At 36.3% G+C, this 21,807-nt stretch overlaps 1 long non-coding RNA gene across 3 annotated transcripts; it reads left to right on the top strand.

Annotated features, from left to right (window-relative positions):
* Nucleotides 1–1,524: 1,524 nt before the first annotated feature.
* Nucleotides 1,525–21,443, top strand: LOC117314778. 3 transcript variants are annotated; one of them, XR_004529597.1, is made up of 11 exons: nucleotides 1,525–2,368; nucleotides 3,142–3,349; nucleotides 3,994–4,079; nucleotides 4,503–4,698; nucleotides 7,309–7,477; nucleotides 9,548–9,609; nucleotides 9,797–9,862; nucleotides 9,994–10,145; nucleotides 10,412–10,581; nucleotides 13,225–13,395; nucleotides 20,919–21,443. It is a non-coding gene; the product is annotated as an uncharacterized LOC117314778 (long non-coding RNA). The 3 variants fall into 3 exon arrangements; XR_004529596.1 differs by having other exon boundaries at nucleotides 3,994–4,127; XR_004529598.1 differs by lacking the exons at nucleotides 1,525–2,368; nucleotides 3,142–3,349 and adding an exon at nucleotides 3,423–3,629 and having other exon boundaries at nucleotides 3,994–4,127.
* The last annotated feature ends 364 nt before the right edge of the window (nucleotides 21,444–21,807 follow it).

Below are 21,807 nucleotides of genomic sequence, written 5' to 3'. Positions count from 1 at the left end.
TATCAATTGTATGGTTATACAATTAAGATCCCCCTTACAATTAATTAAAAAACGCATGGAAAACATCAACTTGTATCAATATATGACCAAGGATAGTTCATAAGGAGAACTGAAGTACACTTTCATGAAATAATTTGTGAAATGATAAAAAAGTAAACAAACTTGACTAAATTGTCCCTTTAAGGTGCTTTACTAAAATTATGAATTTCATTACCTTGGGGTCACACATTTGCCCCTGGGGAGGGGATAAATTTTACTGTAGTTTATATAGTGAAATCACATTTTTGACTGTGATTTGTTTGATTTCTTTTGGAATTCGTTCTAACTTTGTTAACATTATCAAAATTGGATGACAGCTTAATGATATGCATATGTTGGCCCTGACTGACCCCTGGATGCTTATGGGCGGGGTCAAAAAGGGTCAATTAAATTAACTGAAATATTTCAAAACTCAGGTGACTGGTAAGGCCCATGGGCCTCTTGTTTTATCAATCAAACAAAATTATGGCAAGTACAATACCGTATTGGTGTCGTCTTTACAACAAACATAATAGGACTGAGACCACAATTGAGTACTTCCGGGTTCAGGCTCCAAGAATGAAGTCCCCTCAGAAATGTATGTATTTCATGGAAATAAATCAAATGTCTGTTTGATACTCTGGTATTTTGTCTCTGTATACAAACGGACACAGATAAGTTGAACCATCGGATAAGTCGATTATTTTGCTTGGTCCTGTCAACTTCGACTGATCTGAGTTTTACTGTATTTCATGAAAATAAATCAAATGCCTGTTTGAACTTGGTTTTTGTCTATGAATTTAATGTAAATTTATAGAGATGTGAATCTAGGTTTTGTGGTGTAAAATATTAATATTGATCATGTATTTTGTGCTCCAGGATCCTGTGTGAAAAGTCCTGATTTCACCTCTACCCCTGACCCGGATGTATATAATCCACGTTGGTGACACATTTTGACAGCTATCTCCAGAAACTGCCCAACATGCTGTGTTGAAACTTTATATTTTGCTTCTCAGATGTTGGTCTTGGCCAGGTGAGATGGAAAATTGGATATGTTATTTTGGGAATTTATTATAAATTTTAATGCTACAATGAAACATATAGTAAAGCTAATTGTGGTCTCGGTCCATCTGTGATTATGTTCAGAGAGCGCACAAGGGGCGGTAACTCTTCCATAACTAGCAATTTAAGGTATCGCGATACTAAGATAACGTATTGTGTATTGTAACATTGGTTAATAAAAATAACGATATATATATTGTAGTATCGATATATTGAACAGCACTAATAGCCTGACAATCTCTGTATTGAGGAAGAGAACTTGTGCCTCATCTAGGGAGGTAGGTATACTTATATAACCAGACTATCTCTGTATTGAGACAGAGAAATGGTGTCTCATCTAGTGAGGTGAGTATATGTATATAACCAGACTATCTCTATATTGAGACAGAGAAATGGTGTCTCATCTAGTGAGGTGAAAACCAGACTATCTCTATATTGAGACAGAGAAATGGTGTCTCATCTAGTGAGATGAGTATTTGTATATAACTAGAGTATCTCTATATTGAGACAGAGAAATGGTGTCTCATCTAGTGAGATGAGTATTTGTATATAACTAGAGTATCTCTATATGGAGACAGAGAAATGGTGTCTCATCTAGTGAGGTGAGTATTTGTATATAACCAGACTATCTCTATATTGAGACAGAGAAATGGTGTCTCATCTAGTGAGGTGAGTATATGTATATAATCAGACTATCTAAGTATTAAGGCTTCCTCACTTGTTTCTGGTGCCTATTTAGGTAATGATAAACATATCTCTTCCTCTATATTCTTGTGTCATTCTATTGAATTGAGTATTCATGTTATACAGTGTTCAACTTCCCCATAGTTACTACAACTTAGGTTTATCAAAGGACTGAACATTTACTCCCACTGTTGAGGGTTAAAGTATGACTTAAGTTTGTACTTCAGAACAGAATTTGTTGAAGGTATTATAGTTAAAATCATATAAAGATTGCGTATTTGCTATTCTCTGTCAGACTTTGGCATCAAAATTCATGGCCATCTGTTGGTTATGTACATAGACATGTAGTAATATTTGTGATTTTTCTTGTCAGGCAGTCACACCATCAAACAACTGGCTAGTGAGAGAAAAGTTTTGTTCTCTATGGTTCTGAGTTAACAGCCTCAGTGTTCTCTTGGCGGATCACCGAGGAAACTTCCCAAACATCAGGTCTACCAACACTGTATTCTTGTCTCAGTGATGTTAAATCTTGTATGGAGAGACATTCTCCATAGGAATTTGATCGCATCATGAAGCTTCGATTGAGAGGATACATATAATAAAGGTCTGCAGAAATCATAAACCTAACAAATCAATAATAACATTATTAATGTTCCCCAAACTTCAAAAAAATAGCAAAATAGATATAGACATTGAAAATGGCCACCATGAGTGACATTTAATAATAAAAATAGAAAAGTTAAAGCAATTACAAACAAAACATGAATTTAAAGTTAAGTTTTTTTCCACAAGCAATGCAAGTTACAATATATCTGTCCTTATATCTGGTAACATTATTCAAAATGTTATCTATTTATCTTAAAAAGCAATCTTGAAGAAATTATCCAGTGAATTATAATGATATTAATGCAGTTGTGAGGGAAATACTCACAAATATTTTGGTACAATTTACATTAATTGACATTGTAATTAAATCAACTCAGCATACACTTAATAATTAACGGGCCACAAAGGGGCTTAACACACTTAAAACACAACAGATTGAAAAACAAAAGCGGTAAACCATCATATTTATCATTGTATAAGTCTCTCATGTAAGGGACATAACTCTGCTCTTGTCCTTTATTGAATTATCTCCCTTAGATTGTTTCACACTTATCTGTAAGTGTTTCAGAATGATTTGCTACAATTAAACTATTTACTTTTCAAAGTAGACAAGTAGGAATACATATTCCACAATAATGTCTCCTTATTCTGACATGTGCTAAGCTGTTTGTACACATTAGTTTATTTTAAAATCAAAATTATATTTATTGATAGTAACCTTTTAAAATATCTTTTCTGGGTTTTTAGCGTGACTATCATCTTACTTTTCAGGCCGTTAAAGCCCATGGGCCTCTTGTTGACTAAAGATGCTAAAGAAAATACTTTGCCTATTCCTGGTAGACTACCTGATTACATGTCAGAAAAGGTGCTTCCTCTTACCTCAGATACAACTGCCTTGGACATTTTTGAGAAGGATGACACCCTGGTCTGTTGACGTGAAGTTTCGAAGTCTTTGGCTGTTGACATGAAGTTTCGACGAGTAAGTATTTGTACATTTCAGAGAGTATGGCATGATTGATGTCCACACATCACAGTCAGGAAACCATGCACAGACTTGTGCAACTTGTGTCAAAACTTTTCACATAAACTTTTTGTGACTGGTACAGCAAATGATGATGAGAAGAAATAAGTATTGGAGGAATATAGCAACCAGGTCAACCATGTCATCCATGCCAAACAACAAAGAGATGCATACAGACAACAATGTTCAGAAAGTAAAGAAAAGTTCAGATTGCTGCCAGAAGAAAAGAAAATATCATGTAATTTAACAATGACTTAAGTAAAAATTTTCAAATTGCAAATAAATACTTAAAAGATGTTATATCCCTTTCTATTATTATGTGTATTTTTGCTAGTTATTTGAGAGCTCAAGTGCTGTAAATTAACCAATTCAATACAAACACATAAAAGATTATCCATGTTTGAATTTATCTTAACACCCTAAACATATTGTTAAAAAAATGGAACAGAATGTTCATGTACATTATGTATTCACTATCTTTTTTAACATTATGAAAGAACTTGACATTGTGTATCGCTTAATTAAGCTTTAAAAGGATCAATATGTAGATTGAAAAAAAGGAATTTCGATTGAACTGAAGTTTTGTCGTTATTTCCTTGTAGGTAATCTGCCCTGTTCAGTCAATGGAGCTATCCATTACTCCTGGGATTTTGCACAGCAAGTTCATTTTCCCCATCATGCTCAGCAGGTTGGTCCCATCTTCTTTAAGACCTCTCAATCTGCTCAGAGGGATCAGGTAATTGATAGAAACCATTCATTAGTCTTAGAATATTTTATTTCAGTGAGACTTGCGAGCTAAAACACCAGATCAAATCCAGGTAGAGTGTACATGTATATTACATTTAGAAATAAATAGCACTGTGTTGACATTTAGAGAAATCAGTTATTGTAATGTATGCTTTATAAATATAAAACCTTTTGGACCATGCATAATATTAACTGGTCATTATAATTGTCATATTTAAGGTACAAATAAATGTGGAGCTAGAAAGGTGTCAAGGTTGTAATTGAGACTGACAATGATATAAGCTATTTTTATTGCAATGAAAACTTGCTGTGTATGATAAATGCTTTCTTACTTATCTACACTCAATAATGTTTCATTTAACAGGAAAGTAACATTTCTACTTGGTGGATGAGGCTGAAAACTCTGGAACAGGGAAGGGAGCTAACTCGGTTGTCAGCATGGTCCATCACTGTTTTCAGCATCATGGACATGGAGAAAGGATTGCCAACATCTATTTTGATAACTGGACAGAATAATAAAAACATTGTGTTGTGGTATGCCCTTTGGAGAGTCTTAGTTGGTAAGTACCAAGTACATAAGTTATTAGTTAGAGTGTGTCACATATATTGTGCTGGGTTTAGTTTAAGATTCTTGCATGAGTCTGTCATAGGGAGACATAGAGTAGTCAATTGTAAAACAAGTTCGTGGGACTATCACTTTATTTCCGTCTGCCATTTAATTTTCACAAACACAATCTAGAGTACAGTGGGGCATTATCGACGATTTTTCATATTAAAGCTTGATAAAAGTCTTGTCATTCAATCACTTCCTTCACTCAGAATACTCACTTAGGAATACCTACTCGGCTTTCTTTACATTTCTGATCATTTGCTGATCATTTATCTCGGCAAACTACTGGCCCAATATCATGGCAATTATGTCAAATGTCTTGATGCGACATACTACAGATGTTGAAGATGATTATGAGTTACACTAACCATGATGAAAATATTTGAATACATTGTATTTTTACATGTACATGTATTATTAAAAAAAAATATCTTTTCCATAAAAATAGGATGAGCTCTATATTATTGAAGGAGTTACATGATTAGCAAATTTGTCATGTTACTTACTTTTAAGGTCATGGGTCAAATGTGTTAAAATCTTTAAATGGCTTCATTTTAAGATGGTGAAGGCACTGATATTTGGCCAGTAGTTTGCCAAGATAAATGATTAGCAAGGTTGTTTAAATTAATGACATTTACCTACATTCAAGGTCATTGGGGAAAATGTGTTGAAATCATTTAACAACTTCTTCTTAATAAAAATGAGACCCAAGGTACTTGTATAAAGTTTTTAACACATGTACATGTGCCAAATATGAGCCATGAAGTGTCATGATACAATTATTTATGTACTATGGCTCCCAAAAGTTTACTGGAAAGAAGGGCTATTATGTTTGGTCAAAAGTCTGACATTGACCTGATTAAGGGCAATAATATTTGGTATGGGTAAGTAGTGTGTAGGGATGAGTTGAGGGATCTAATTTGAATGAAGGGGTCATTAGTTTAACATCTACTTGTACATAAATGACCTTGTAGATCAACTTTTAAGTTGCATTGGTAGCAGGTGAGTGATACAAGACTAATGGGCCTTTGTTTCGTGATGTGATTATCTGCAATTACTCTAATTAGTCAATATATTGGAGCTGGACTGGCCTGAGCAACACTGACCAGATAGATCAAATAGAGTGTTTGTTTCTAGTCCAATGTCTGGTGTTATAGTTAGAGTGTCTGTTTCTAGTCCAATGTCTGGTGTTATAGTTAGAGTGTCTGTTTCTAGTCCAATGTCTGGTGTTATAGTTAGAGTGTCTGTTTCTAGTCCAATGTCTAGTGTTATAGTTAGAGTGTCTGTTTCTAGTCCAATGTCTGGTGTTATAGTTAGAGTGTCTGTTTCTAGTCCAATGTCTGGTGTTATAGTTAGAGTGTCTGTTTCTAGTCCAATGTCTGGTGTTATAGTTAGAGTGTCTGTTTCTAGTCCAATGTCTGGTGTTATAGTTAGAGTGTCTGTTTCTAGTCCAATGTCTAGTGTTATAGTTAGAGTGTCTGTTTCTAGTCCAATGTCTGGTGTTATAGTTAGAGTGTCTGTTTCTAGTCCAATGTCTGGTGTTATAGTTAGAGTGTCTGTTTCTAGTCCAATGTCTGGTGTTATAGTTAGAGTATCTGTTTCTAGTCCAATGTCTGGTGTTATAGTTAGAGTATCTGTTTTTAGTCCAATGTCTTGTGTTATAGTTAGAGTATCTGTTTCTAGTCCAATGTCTGGTGTTATAGTTAGAGTGTCTGTTTCTAGTCCAATGTCTGGTGTTATAGTTAGAGTGTCTGTTTCTAGTCCAATGTCTGGTGTTATAGCCTTGTTATTGTCTTTTTCATTTCCTGTTACTTTAACTTACAAACTCCAAAAAAACAACTGTTTTAAGTGTATTTTTATCATGTTGTAACGGTCCTCGTTTCAAGAAACTTATCTTTATTAAATTGTCATAATGTTTTAATGCTGAAATTCAATTAAAGCACCACTTTATGCATATTCAAGGATACATCATTTATAATAGCGATTAATAGGTGTGATTTGAACATGTACAAAATTTCTAAAAAATGTAACAATCAGAAATGAACAGCTTGTAGAAATTAGTTTGGATGGTCAGTTATGTAAGATTCCTCATGAGATGAATATTCTGGGTTGTTTAGCCCACCATCATCAGATGGTGGGCTATATCAAATCGCCTTGCATCCATAAATAATTCTTGTTATCGCTATTTCTGAGAAGAACTAAAGGGAGCTTTCTAAAATTTCATATGCAGGTTTCCCTTGGTCAGTAGTTATGCATTTTGGAACCAATCTGAAAACAACATGGTTGACAGACAGGCATTATTGCTCAATCTCAAATTTTTCAAAGTTCTCCTTGTTTGAAAAGTACTTTAGGGATGTTTCTGAATTTACACAGATTAGTAAGAGGAAGGGAAAAATAGAGAGAAGATCAATCTGACATAAAACCTATAAAGATCATTCTTTGGTGGGCGCCAAGATCCCTCTGGGATCTCTGGTTTCTCACTGTTCTTTCAGATTTTAAGATATTGTATTGTAAATTCATTGAAATACTTTTGCATAACTTGTTTTACTTTATTTTATAGAATCAACGACTAGGACAGGGGTTATATCAGGTTGACCATGGCAGGTTCAGCACTAAATCTGTAGAGGAAAGGTCAGCTGAGGACCAGGCTGGGCACATGTCTATGAGGTGGAGAGAATGGCTGCCTTACTTCACCTGCAGAAAGAAACGTGGAAATTCAAGAAAATGCGGTAGACCCTAAGTTTTTGGTTAAGAATTTCTCAGTTAAATTCTAAGATTATCTCCCCTTGTTTGTAACTTTAAGATTGGGTCAACTTTGGAAAAGCACTCTTTGAAGTAATGGTGAGTACAGAAAGGTCAAGTCCACATAAGGGGTGGAATTGAAAAAAAAGCTGGGAACTTGCCCAAAGGGCAGGGCAAGTTAAAACCCAAATCAACTGGCCTGGTTGGAAGCACACTGGTCCAATGTCTTTAAGGCCCATCGATCCACTAGCAACTAGTGATGGCTCAGTTTAGTACTGGAAAGTGTTGAAATTTTGGGTCAGTGCTGGAAGTTGCTCTCAAGTGCTTTAAAAGTACGAATTACATGTTACATGTAAAAAAAATCAGATTCCTAAAAAAATATTCATCAGAAAATTATAAAGGTGTTTTGGTAATCGACTCTGAATTTTAATTTTTGGTAATGTCTAGATTCTGATGTAGGGTCATTTATTAGAAACACTCGCTTGAACCCTCTACTTATATAATAACATGACGCAGATTTGAGGCTGTTTTCAAGCAACTTTCTATATGAAATGAATTAAAAGCAGCGCATGTTGTAAAGGGAAAGTACATCGTAGATCGCTTGAAGAGAGATGGCAACTCATAAATGTGTCTATAGTTACGAATGGGATTGGGAGTACCAATGATTAAAAGCTGTATCGACAAACATGGCATACAGCTTGGCGTGGAGTGTAAACAAACGATATAGAAATGGGTACAATGGGTGAAAGTATCCTCAAGTCTCATTGAAAGTTGTAGAAAGATACCAACAGGAAAATGTTCGTCATAAAAGAATGACACTGAAAATGTTAAGGATTATATCCCACCTCTATTAGTAATAGTACAATCTGTTCTAGGAACTCTCTTCTCCTTACCAAGTGGAAGTTAAACATCTTTTTTGAATTCAGGTTTTGTTTTTAACGATGCAACATGTAATAAATCACTCATCCTTCTGATTGAATGAAAATGTACCTGAGGTTTGTATAGCAATGTTTCTGGACAGTGTTATTGTATAAGTACTTCTCTTGTTAGTTATGGATTCTTGTGTATATTTGGCATTGCCGACTATATAATTGTACATTAAAGAAATGTTGGCTACAGAAAGATAATCACATGTCATTTTATTTGATGAAAGTTAAGCTTGAACCATTGACTATAAACAAATAGATTTTCACATCCAATTCTAGGACACAAGTCCACAGATTATAAATATAACAAGTATTGAAATGCAGTGTTATTTTAATCACTTTATGAGATAAAAATACCTCTCTTCCCTACAAGTCTGGACAAAAAAAAACTCAATCACCTGGAAAATTAAGAAATAGAGCTGGATATTTGGTATAAAAATCTGTACCAATCATGAATGTTTGGGAAATATTTTAATGAATTAAATGTTTCAATGAGACCTATAGCAGAATGAATTGTAGTCAGATAAGTCCTGTCTCTAGAAATCACATGTTTTTATTAACTACTGGTGTCATGGCCACTTGTTTTCTGGCTGATTTCTGTAAAAATTAGCATTTAATATTTAATTTTTCAATTCATAGTTCATCTTTTGTAAGGGGACATAGAATATGTAAGGTCATCCAATTTGCATATTAGTTGATATTAGAAATTCCTTAATGCCTAGTTTTAAAGTTAAGATGGTGGATCTTTTTAACTTTACAATTACAAGATGCTTGTATTAAAACAACTATGTAGTTATCCCAGGAAATGAAATGTAAACATTTGGAAGGGACCACTGGCCAGCTTTAGAAGTTATGGAGTCTTATCTTACAAAATAAGACCTTGTTGTTTTAAAGTGGAAAAATACTTTCCTTCTCTTTTTTTTAATGTTTAGATTTTTTACAACCGATTTAAAATTTGGACTGTTTAAAACTGTATCACATCATAGTTAAGATATACATTTAATTACAGTATTGTATATAAGTCATATGTAAGTTTTTTTTCCTGTCATGACATTTATTCTATTCAATTTCGCTTTTAATATTTGAAACTCTCTATTCCAATAAATTGACTGTCATTTCTCTTCAATACAGGTGATCTGTGGCCAATTATCTCCCTTACATTGATTGATGACTGAGATCACAATTATGTATAGGTAAGTTCCAATCTGTGTCACAATAGTTTATGTATAAATTTAGATCACATCAGTTTAGAACCACATTTTTAACAATAATAAACAGTATTGTTTAACTTCAAATATTTGTCATGGTCATGTAGGTTTTAGGGACTGTTTGTTAGATTTGAAAATTTAAAATAATTATATTTCTTCTTCTTTTTTTGAGGGTATCAGCTATTGTATCCAGAGACACAACATTCCCGACTACCACCACGGGGAGCTCCCTCTTTAGGTAGTCATATATATGTAAATTTTTTTTTGTTGTTAAATTTTTAAAACATTTTTTAATTTTGAATTCAGAGCCTTTTTGTTTATGATTGCCAAAATGTCTCTTAATTAATTTGTTTTCACTTCTCAATATAGGTGATCCTGAAGTTGATTGTCTCCCCTACTTTGCTGGATGACAGGATCTAGCTGCCCTCTCCTGTAGTCGGACTTGTGAGCAGATTTGGATGTTTTCACACGATCTTTGTGATGTGCTTCCAGTAATGAAAAAGTTCTCTTCTTCACTTCAGGTTTGTACTGGTGTTGTCTTTGGTATAATTCTTCTGAGCTCAGTTGATCAAGCTTATGTTTACCTTCCCGACTCAGAGTACCAACGAGGTGTTCGACCCTGTTGTTTAGAGTTAATATGGTGTTGTCAATCTCCCCTCAGCATTTCGTCTGAAGTTCTGATGTTTCAGTAGAGCGACATTGATGCTACTGTGACAACCCTCATTCTTCTGAGTAGATTATTTAGTCTCATTTAACAGACAGTATCAGTGATTTACTTTATTTTCAGGAGCTCCGATACCAACATCTGGTCATCTGGTGTCATCTGAAGATGATGTATCTGTTGGAATTGAGGGAGAATGAACACACCGACCATGTCGCTGTCATCTCCAGAGCACACCGAGGTGTGCCGACTGCACTTGGAACATTCACATGAATAGCACGACACAATGGCATCAGGTAAGCGACTTGTGATGGTCTCCATGTCATCGTTGTGTTTTTTCATGAGGGATTTGAAAGTCATGCTGCTCCTGACTTTCAAGTCTTGGGAGAACACCTTCTGTGAGTGAGATCTCAGAAACATGGAGTCTCTGAGCTTAGCACTTTTTGATTTCCAGAACTTTGCTGTGCCCATGTGAGTTAGGTCAGCCAATCTCTCAACTTTCCACATTGGATGTAGGGCTTGCATGGTTTCCTGTAGGCCTTGGGCACTGTAGTACCATCTCTGTTCATCTTGGCATATTTTACAAGCACACCTTGCCTTGTCAGCTGATCTCCAATGTCCCTCCCCATGTCATACTTGGACAGGCCTTCAAACCAGCTGGTGTTGGCTATGCACTCAAGGTGACCACCTGGACTGTCACATTGTACCCTTTCCCTCTCAGCCAAGTGTACATCCAGCAAACTTTGTTGTGGAGGGCACAACCAAGTATCCACTTCTTCGGAGTACAAGTCTTGATTCCCAGGCTGATTTCCCTGAGAGGCATTCAATCCAGGCTTCTATGACCGACCAGTACATATTTCTCCAACAGTCACACCCATACACATGATCAATACTTGGAACTTAACTGATTACTGTCGACTCTATACCAGAGTCTGAATATAATATTAAGGTATCCAAATAGATATGAATGAATCCAAGGGAACCTCCTTCTAATTGATTGTGTAATATTTTGGGCTCTTAGCCCTTACTTTATAGTTTCAGCTCTTCCCTCGAGGAGGACACCATGTATAGATTCCCTAGGGATCTCTGGATAATGCTTGACAGGACCAGTTTGTATTTCTTACTCTAGTTTCATTTGTCATAGCTAGCAAACAAACTTCACTATTTACAATCAATATAAAAGTTGTATCTAAAAGAGGACTTCTTCTATTTATACCCGTGAAGTTAGGGGGGGGGGGGGTATGCTGGAATCAGGTTGTCTGTCTGTCTGTCTGTCTGTAGAAGACACATTTTGTCCGGGCAACTCCTCCTAAACCAATGGGCCGATTCCTATGAAACTTCACACATATATTAATGATTATGTGTAGATGTGCATGCCATTTTCTTTTTCTCATAATTATGGTTGCTATGGCAACTGGTCACTATAAACAGGTTTTCCGATAAGAACCATAACTTTAAGTTTGTCCAGACAACTCCTCCTAAACCGAAGGGCCAATTTCAATGAAACTTCACACAAATATAGAGGACCATATGCAGATATGTATCTCACTTTCTTTTCCTCAAAATTATGGTTGCTATGGCAACTGGTCACTATATTACTGGGTTATCTTAGTTGGCCTCTAATTAAAGAGTTCCAATTCAACATTGACTCGTGCAGATTGCGGGGGTATTAGTCAGCCATCCTGGCGACAGTTCTAGTTTATACTGATATAGAAATTACATGTATATAAAACCATTATTTAGTATAAATGTTACTTTAGAAATACAGACTTCCATCTACTGTACATTTCAGTAAAAGCCACCCAGCTTCTAAACGATGTTTTCTATTGAATTATAAAACAATGTATAAATGCTAGACAACTTACTGCATCTAATGGTATGAATATTATAGTCCATATTAAAATAGTTATTAAGTTATTTATTGTTTTCAATATAAAACAAACACAACCTATATTTAGCTCAAAAAGTCTCCTGTACCATATGGTCACCATGGAGACAGACCCTTCCCTTCAGTCAGGGGTTATGGGCCCAGCATAGCACCCCTACCTATACAGTGGACAGCCTTATCCTGTTATCTATATATGTGTAATATTTATTTACATAACATAATTTAGACTATTTCTATCCGTCATACTTCTTTGATCTTCGAATGTTGTACTATTGTGCCACCCATCCACAGCTATTCCGATGGTGCTTGGAGACTCCTGTCCTATTAGGGTGGTGTCCTGTACCACCAGTCGAGTCTTTTTCTCCACTGTTTGTTTTGTTGAGGGCGGTTATCTCCCTTGATACCTAGTTTGCCTGTTGTTACATTTCACGTTTGGTCCCTACAGGTATGTTAAGGTGTCCAAGAAGAAGTCTGGTTCCTTTGGTGCTGACAGACTGTCCACACAGTGCTGTTTGTAGATATTTGTTAATCAGTGCTGGCTTTGGTCTGGGAATGTCTGAGTCAGCTTCCCTGTAAAGTTTGTAAAGTTGAGACTTGTATTCACATGAGTGGTTAAGGTGTACCGACACTTTAACACTAGCCCTCCACCACTGGGTTGCGAGTTCGAAACCTACATGGGGCAGTTGCCAGGTACTGACCGTAGGCCGGTGGTTTTTCTCCGGGTACTCCGGCTTTCCTCCACCTCCAAAACCTGGCACGTCCTTAAATGACCCTGGCTGTTAATAGGACGTTAAGCAAAAACAAACCAAACTGAGTCAGCTTCCCTGTAAAGTTTGTAAAGTTGAGACTTGTATTCACGTTTGATGCACTGCACAGAACAACTCCATCCCAGTACCCATTTCTTCTGGAACACTAGTTTAAATTCGGGTATTGTACATGTGTTGTCAGATTGTTCTGTGTGTACATTGATGACATCATTCCACATTCATGACATCATTCCACATCTTCACCATCAACATAACATCAATAATCTAGTTTCTATCTATTTCAGTCTCCGAGTCTGAGGAGGAAGTAAGTGATGGGTGTAGTATACAGGGTCTATCTCCGATGTCCACTGCTACATGAGATCGAGTTTCCGGTCTTGGTGTTGTCACCAGCTGTAGTTCCTTTGTGGCAGTCAGTCTTCTGGTCAGAACAGGTGTCACATGGACTGACTGTACAGGTAAACAGGTTACAGATAAATATAGACATCACGTTACCTAACTATACTGGGCACACATAGAAGGACTGCACAGATAAACAGGTCACAGATTAATATAGACATCACATTACCTAACTGTACTGGACACACATGACTACAGGTAAACAGGTTACAGATAAATATAGACATCACGTTACCTAACTATACTGGACACACATAGAAGGACTGCACAGATAAACAGGTCACAGATTAATATAGACATCACATTACCTAACTGTACTGGACACACATGACTACAGGTAAACAGGTCACAGATAAATATAGACATCACGTTACCTGACTATACTGGACATACATGGACTGACTGTACAGGTAAACAGGTTACAGATAAATATAGACATCACATTACCTAACTATACTGGACACACATGGACTCACTGTTCAGGTAAACAGGTTATAGATAGATATAGACATCACGTTACCTAACTATACTGGACACACATGGACTGACTGTACAGGTAAACAGGTTACAGATAAATATATACATCACGTTACCTAACTATACTGGACACACATGGACTATACAGGTAAACAGGTCACAGATAAATATAGACATCACGTTACCTAACTATACTGGACACACATGGACTGACTGTACAGGTAAACAGGTTACAGATAAATATAGACATCACGTTACCTAACTATACTGACACACATGGACTGTACAGGTAAACAGGTCACAGATAAATATAGACATCACATTACCTAACTATACTGGACACACATGGACTGTACAGGTAAACAGGTCACAGATAAATATAGACATCACGTTACCTAACTATACTGACACACATGGACTGTTCAGGTAAACAGGTTACAGATAAATATAGACATCATGTTACCTAACTATACTGGACACACATGGACTGACTTTACAGGTAAACAAGTTACAGATAAATATAGACATCACGTTACCTAACTATACTGGACACACATGGACTGACTGTACAGGTAAACAGGTTACAGATAAATATAGACATCATGTTACCTAACTATACTGGACACACATGGACTGACTGTACAGGTAAACAGGTTACAGATAAATATAGACATCACGTTACCTAACTATACTGGACACACATGGACTGACTGAACAGGTAAACAGGTCACAGATAAATATAGACATCACGTTACCTAACTATACTGGACACACATGGACCGACTGAACAGGTAAACAGGTCACAGATAAATATAGACATCACGTTACCTAACTTTACTGGACACACATGGACTGACTGAACAGGTAAACAGGTCACAGATAAATATAGACATCACGTTACCTAACTATACTGGACACACATGGACCGACTGAACAGGTAAACAGTTCACAGATAAATATAGACATCACGTTACCTAACTATACTGACACACATGGACTGTACAGGTAAACAGGTTACAGATAAATATAGACATCACGTTACCTAACTATACTGGACACACATGGACTGTACAGGTAAACACGTTACAGATAAATATAGACATCATATTACCTAACTATACTGGACACACATGGACTGACTGTACAGGTAAACAGGTCACAGATAAATATAGACATCACATTACCTAACTATACTGACACACATGGACTGTACAGGTAAACAGGTCACAGATAAATATAGACATCACATTACCTAACTATACTGGACACACATGGACTGTACAGGTAAACAGGTCACAGATAAATATAGACATCACGTTACCTAACTATACTGACACACATGGACTGTTCAGGTAAACAGGTTACAGATAAATATAGACATCACGTTACCTAACTATACTGGACACACATGGACTGACTTTACAGGTAAACAAGTTACAGATAAATATAGACATCACGTTACCTAACTATACTGGACACACATGGACTGACTGTACAGGTAAACAGGTTACAGATAAATATAGACATCACGTTACCTAACTATACTGGACACACATGGACTGACTGAACAGGTAAACAGGTCACAGATAAATATAGACATCACGTTACCTAACTATACTGGACACACATGGACTGTACAGGTAAACAGGTTACAGATAAATATAGACATCACATTACCTAACTATACTGGACACACATGGACTGACTGTACAGGTAAACAGGTTACAGATAAATATAGACATCACATTACCTAACTATACTGGACACACATGGACTGACTGTACAGGTAAACAGGTTACAGATAAATATAGACATCACGTTACCTAACTATACTGGACACACATGGACTGACTGTACAGGTAAACAGGTTGCAGATAAATATAAACATCACGTTACCTAACTATACTGGACACACATGTACTGACTGTACAGGTAAACAGGTTACATATAAATATAGACATCACGTTACCTAACTATACTGGACACACATGGACTGACTGTACAGGTAAACAGGTTACAGATAAATATAGACATCACGTTACAGGTAAACAGGTTACAGCTAAATATAGACATCACGTTACCTAACTATAATGGACACACATGGACTGACTGTACAGGTAAACAGGTTACAGATAAATATAGACATCACGTTACCTAACTATACTGGACACACATAGAAGGACTGCACAGGTAAACAGGTTACAGATAAATATAGACATCACATTACCTAACTATACTGACACACATGGACTGTACAGGTAAACAGGTCACAGATAAATATAGACATCACATTACCTAACTATACTGGACACACATGGACTGTACAGGTAAACAGGTCACAGATAAATATAGACATCACGTTACCTAACTATACTGGACACACATGGACTGTACAGGTAAACAGGTTACAGATAAATATAGACATCATATTACCTAACTATACTGACACACATGGACTGACTGTACAGGTAAACAGGTTACAGATAAATATAGACATCACGTTACCTAACTATACTGACACACATGGACTGTACAGGTAAACAGGTCACAGATAAATATAGACATCACATTACCTAACTATACTGGACACACATGGACTGTACAGGTAAACAGGTCACAGATAAATATAGACATCACGTTACCTAACTATACTGACACACATGGACTGTTCAGGTAAACAGGTTACAGATAAATATAGACATCATGTTACCTAACTATACTGGACACACATGGACTGACTTTACAGGTAAACAAGTTACAGATAAATATAGACATCACGTTACCTAACTATACTGGACACACATGGACTGACTTTACAGGTAAACAAGTTACAGATAAATATAGACATCATGTTACCTAACTATACTGGACACACATGGACTGACTGTACAGGTAAACAGGTTACAGATAAATATAGACATCACGTTACCTAACTATACTGGACACACATGGACTGACTGAACAGGTAAACAGGTCACAGATAAATATAGACATCACGTTACCTAACTATACTGGACACACATGGACCGACTGAACAGGTAAACAGGTCACAGATAAATATAGACATCACGTTACCTAACTTTACTGGACACACATGGACTGACTGAACAGGTAAACAGGTCACAGATAAATATAGACATCACGTTACCTAACTATACTGGACACACATGGACCGACTGAACAGGTAAACAGTTCACAGATAATATAGACAATCACGTTACCTAACTATACTGGACACACATGGACTGTACAGGTAAACAGGTTACAGATAAATATAGACATCACGTTACCTAACTATACTGGACACACATGGAACTGTACAGGTAACACGTTACAGATAAATATAGACATCATATTACCTAACTATACTGGACACACATGGACTGACTGTACAGGTAAACAGGTCACAGATAAATATAGACATCACATTACCTAACTATACTGACCACACATGGACTGTACAGGTAAACAGGTCACAGATAAATATAGACATCAACATTACCTAACTATACTGGACACACATGGACTGTACAGGTAAACAGGTCCAGATAAATATAGACATCACGTTACCTAACTATACTGACACACATGGACTGTTCAGGTAAACAGGTTACAGATAAATATAGACATCACGTTACCTAACTATACTGGACACACATGGACTGACTGTACAGGTAAACAGGTTACAGATAAATATAGACATCATGTTACCTAACTATACTGGACACACATGGACTGACTGTACAGGTAAACAGGTTACAGATAAATATAGACATCACGTTACCTAACTATACTGGACACACATGGACTGACTGAACAGGTAAACAGGTCACAGATAAATATAGACATCACGTTACCTAACTATACTGGACACACATGGACTGTACAGGTAAACAGGTTACAGATAAATATAGACATCACATTACCTAACTATACTGGACACACATGGACTGACTGTACAGGTAAACAGGTTACAGATAAATATAGACATGACATTACCTAACTATACTGGACACACATGGACTGACTGTACAGGTAAACAGGTTACAGATAAATATAGACATCACGTTACCTAACTATACTGGACACACATGGACTGACTGTACAGGTAAACAGGTTGCAGATAAATATAAACATCACGTTACCTAACTATACTGGACACACATGTACTGACTGTACAGGTAAACAGGTTACATATAAATATAGACATCACGTTACCTAACTATACTGGACACACATGGACTGACTGTACAGGTAAACAGGTTACAGATAAATATAGACATCACGTTACAGGTAAACAGGTTACAGCTAAATATAGACATCACGTTACCTAACTATAATGGACACACATGGACTGACTGTACAGGTAAACAGGTTACAGATAAATATAGACATCACGTTACCTAACTATACTGGACACACATAGAAGGACTGCACAGGTAAACAGGTTACAGATAAATATAGACATCACATTACCTAACTATACTGACACACATGGACTGTACAGGTAAACAGGTCACAGATAAATATAGACATCACATTACCTAACTATACTGGACACACATGGACTGTACAGGTAAACAGGTCACAGATAAATATAGACATCACGTTACCTAACTATACTGGACACACATGGACTGTACAGGTAAACAGGTTACAGATAAATATAGACATCATATTACCTAACTATACTGACACACATGGACTGACTGTACAGGTAAACAGGTCACAGATAAATATAGACATCACGTTACCTAACTATACTGGACACACATGGACTGACTGTACAGGTAAACAGGTCACAGATAATTATAGACATCACATTACCTAACTATACTTGACACACATGGACTGTACAGGTAAACAGGTTACAGATAAATATAGACATCACATTACCTAACTAAACTGGACACACATGGACTGACTGTACAGGTAAACAGGTTACAGATAAATATAGACATCACATTACCTAACTATACTGGACACACATGGACTGTACAGGTAAACAGGTTACAGATAAATATAGACATCATGTTACCTAACTATACTGACACACATGGACTGACTGTACAGGTAAACAGGTCACAGATAAATATAGACATCATGTTACCTAACTATACTTGACACACATGGACTGTACAGGTAAACAGGTTACAGATAAATATAGACATCACGTTACCTAACTATACTGGACACACATGACTACAGGTAAACAGGTCACAGATGAATATAGACATCACGTTACCTAACTATACTGGACACACATAGAAGGACTGCACAGGTAAACATGTTACAGATAAATATAGACATCGCATTACCTAACTGTACTGGACACACATGACTACAGGTAAACAGGTCACAAATTAATATAAACATTACATTACCTAACTATACTGGACACAAATGGACTGACTGTACAGGTAAACAGGTCACAGATAAATATAGACATCACGTTACCTAACTATACTGGACACACATGGACTGTACAGGTAAACAGGTTACAGATAAATATAGACATCACGTTACCTAACTATACTGGACACACATGACTACAGGTAAACAGGTCACAGATGAATATAGACATCACGTTACCTAACTATACTGGACACACATGACTACAGGTAAACAGGTCACAGATGAATATAGACATCACGTTACCTAACTATACTGGACACACATGGACTGACTGTACAGGTAAACAGGTTACAGCTTAATATAGACATCACATTACCTAACTATACTGGACACACATACTGAACAGGTAAACGGAGAACACTCCCTGTAAACGGAGACGAAGTAAAACGGACATAACAGAATACACAATGCAAAAAGTATAACATTTGATCCTGCAATATTTTTTTTGGTCAGTAGTGGTCAGATATGTTCCGAATACAAAATTGAAATGAAGCTGAATACAGATCTTGTAATTGTGATATACATATCTTGCATTGCCTGGTTTGATAAACTTCAATTTGTTTGATAAACTTCAAAGATGATTCAGAAACAGATGTTTGAGAAAACCAGTATTATATATATATCATATATATTATATTATATATATAAGAGATATGCCCATTTCACCACCTGGTTTCAAGTAGCTATGAAAAATAGTATTTTAAATTTCAGGCTCCAGGAATCAAGTTTTCTTAAAAATGTATGTGTTTAAGGAATATAAATCAAATGCTTCTCTGAACCTGAATTTAATGTAGATTTATAGTGGAGATTTCAATCTAGGATTTGTGATTGAAAATATTAGTATTAATCATGTATTATGTGCTCTAGGATCCTGTGTGAAAAGTCCTGATGTGACCTCTACCCCTGACCGGGATGTATATAACCTATACGTTGATGAAACATGTTGACAGCTTTCTCCAGAAAATGCCCAACATGCTGTGTTGAAACTTTTGTCTTCTGCTTCTCAGATGTTGGTCTTGGCCAGTTGAGATGGAAATTTGTTTATGAAATTTTGGGAATGTATTTTGAATTTTAATGTTACAATGAAACATGTAGTGAAGCAAATTGTGGTCTTGGTCCATATAGGTGATCTGTGACTGATTGTCTTCCTTACATTGATAGAGGTCTCACACAACTGATTATTTCATTATATGTTATTACCAATGACTCCATCCCCTCAATAGATTATAATTCGAAGTTCAAATGTTGTGAATACCAAATTAAAGTTTTAAGATTTCTCTACCAGAAAAATGATGTTATTGAATAAGTTTAATAGCATATACTAGTAGTTGGAAGACAGTAACCCTGACATTTACAGTGGACACGGGAACCCCCACCACGGGAATTCTCGCCTTTTTACACCTCAAATCCTACGTCTTTCTACTTATATCAGGAGTGCATGTTTTTGATTTTCAAAATCTTAAGACCCTACTCTTTATTCACAAACAAATTTTGTTTAAATGACAATTCTGACCCCCCAGGGGGCCAGAGGGGCAGGGTCAGATAGGGAAAATAGCGGTAATTTCTGAAAATCACTACCGCAGGCGGTAAACAGAACAGCAACAAGTGTTGTCGTTTCTAATTATAGGCTTATCTCTGTATGTCTTATGTAATCATTACATGTTAATATAATGTATTTTGTTTATTTCAGGTTGCACTGGCCTTATCCAACCGATGGATACCCATGTCAACAAGGTGTTTAAGCAGAGAATGCAACAACATTGGGCAACCTGGTTTCAGTCAGCACAGTGGAACAAGCGCAGGAATCTGATTCAACAAACGAGGCAGAACGTCATTGACTGGGTTAGCATCGTGTGGGAGAGTGTGACGGAGACTGCCATGATCGGCGCCTTCCTTTCATATGGCCTGTCTAACGCTTTGTCCTGTTCTGAGGACAACTTGATGTCCCAACGCCTACATCAGTGACATCAACAGTATAACGATGTTAGAGACAGAGACCTTCAGGAGGAGTTGTTGGCTGCACGAGCTAATGTTATCCTGATCGACAGTGATGAGACAATGGTTTGATCCCAATGACTAGGTAGGAATCATGTCTAGTGTGTGAACTCTGGTTTTGAACTGTGATTATTTGATTGGATAATATTGAATAATGTTGGACGGTACTGGACATTGCCTGTTAGTGCTTTATTTATTGTTTTCCAATAATAATGTGATATGTTCGTTATCATTGTTAATAAATTAAAAATTGAATTTTCTTTGTGTATTACTTGTTATTTGTTTGCAATGCAACAAACAATTAATAAAATAAAGTGTCATCAACTCATTTATAATGGTCATTGCTATTATCCAAAATGGCAGACATCACGACGAACATTTGCGGTAAAATATGGGAAATAAAGGTAATTCTTTAAATCACTACCAGTCATAAAGTTATTGATGGATTTCAACCTAATTTGGTCAGAAACATCCTTGGGGTAAAGGAAATAGATTTTGCAATAAATGGTGACTCTGACCCCAAAGGGGCAGAATAGAGGAAATAGAGGTAATTCCTTTAAATCGCTAACTTTCAAAAAATCCTT

Source organism: Pecten maximus, chromosome 16 (assembly GCF_902652985.1).
Source record: "Pecten maximus chromosome 16, xPecMax1.1, whole genome shotgun sequence".
Classification (NCBI taxonomy): Eukaryota; Metazoa; Mollusca; class Bivalvia; order Pectinida; family Pectinidae; genus Pecten; species Pecten maximus.
The sequence above is the reverse complement of the archived record's forward strand: the minus strand, read 5'-3'. Positions and strand labels throughout refer to the sequence as shown.